The 1,819-nt window shown below is 45.1% G+C and overlaps 1 non-coding gene across 1 annotated transcript; it reads left to right on the plus strand.

The window, feature by feature from the left end:
• Positions 1-389: 389 nt before the first annotated feature.
• Positions 390-465, plus strand: TRNAS-GGA (transfer RNA serine (anticodon GGA)). Its single transcript has one exon. It is a non-coding gene; the product is annotated as a tRNA-Ser (tRNA).
• The last annotated feature ends 1,354 nt before the right edge of the window (positions 466-1,819 follow it).

Below are 1,819 nucleotides of genomic sequence, written 5' to 3' on the forward strand. Positions count from 1 at the left end.
GGGGCAGAGTCTATGCTTGGCTGCTAAGTGGATGAGTGAGCCAAACCTCCGCCACTGTGTGGAAGCTCAGGACAATGAAGGGGCCTCTCGAACAGTGTTGCTAAGAGGCTGCACAAGATGGGCATGTGAGCTTTTGTGTCACGTGTGGCATATGGTCCTTGGCAAACGCCCGTTCTTATTGTTGTATGAATTCAGATATTAAAAAAAAATAAAAAATGCAATATGTACATGGCTTTGCTGAACAGAAGCTTGCCTCTTTCTAGTAAAAATCAAGGTCACCAAAATACTTTTAATTGAGGTATTTGCCTAGTTGAATTGTGCCATTCTCCATAAGGAAAAATCAAGGACATCCCAGACATAATAAAAATGAATAAAAAAGAACATATTTGGCCCTGGCCAGTTGGCTCAGTGGTAGAGCGTCAGCCTGGAATGCAGGAGTCCTGGGTTCGATTCCCAGCCAGGGCACACAGGGAAGCACTCATCTGCTTCTCCACCCCTCCCCCTCTCCTTCCTCTCTGTCTCTCTCTTCCCCTCCTGCAGCCAAGGCTCCATTGGAGCAAAGTTAGCCCAGGCGCTGAGGATGGCTCTGTGGCCTCTGCCTCAGGTGCTAGAATGGCTCTGGTTGCAACAGAGCGATGCCCCAGATGGGCAGAGCATCGCCCCCTGGTGGGCGTGTCGGGTGGATCCCGGTCAGGCGCATGCGGGAGTCTGTCTGACTGCCTCCTCATTTCCAACTTCAAAAAAATAAAAATTGGCATTGCTTTAAAAAAAAAAAAGAACATATTTTAGCCAAGAAATATGAACCAAAGAGCATTTGCCAAAGGATGTTCTGTAGAATCCTTGCAGTACTATAAGAGTTCTGTTTTTCCTTGGTCATGAGTCCATGGCACATGGATCTGTGAAAGTCAGAACAGAATTCACTGTTATAAGTTGAATTGTGCACCCCAATATATATGTTGAGGTCCTAACATCCATGACCTTATTTGGAAATAGAGTTGTTGTAGATGTAATCAAGTCAAGATAAGATGAGGTCATTAAGGTGGGCTCTAATCCAACACCACTGGTTTCCATATAAAAAGGAGAAATTTGGATAGGGGCAGACATGCATGGAGAAGCCATGTGACGGACGAGAATGCTTACTGACAACTACAGGAGAGAGGCCTGGAACAAACTTGCTCTGCTGACACCTGGATGTCAGACTTCTGGCCTCCAACACAGAAAGATAGTTGTGTTGTTCAAGTTACAAAGTTGTGGTACTTGGTGATGGCAGCCCCAGCAAACAAGTAAGCTTCACTGAAATCCACTGGATTTCTACCTTGAGTTTTGGTTACAGTGGTCAGAGGCTCCTGATGTGACTCTCTTTCCTTGGAACTTGCCAAAATGATTTTCACACCCATGGTTTTTCTCTTGGCATTTCTTCTGCAGGACTTCTCAGCCTTTGCTTTTTTATCAATCCACCTTCTAGTCCATCTCTGTCTCAGTTCAAGAGACTTTCTTTCTGAAGCTTTTTTTTTTTATAGTACTACCTCATCCATCCATGAGTGCATCCATCCATGCATCCATCCATCCATGCATCCATCCATCCATGCATCCATCCATCCATGCATCCATCCATCCATCCATCCATCCATTTGCTGACTTATGCAGCACTCAGCCCTTCCTTTCTCTAGCTAGTCATCAGTGGTTTGTTAGGTGTGACTAGGGAACACCATGGACTGCATTGCTCACAGACTGTTCTCCACCTCAATTAAGTAGTTGATGTGTACAACAGGTGCTCAAATGTCACATCAGAACATATAATGTAAAGGAATGAGAGGCA

This window comes from Saccopteryx leptura, chromosome 5 (genome assembly GCF_036850995.1).
Source record: "Saccopteryx leptura isolate mSacLep1 chromosome 5, mSacLep1_pri_phased_curated, whole genome shotgun sequence".
Lineage (NCBI taxonomy): Eukaryota > Metazoa > Chordata > Mammalia > Chiroptera > Emballonuridae > Saccopteryx > Saccopteryx leptura.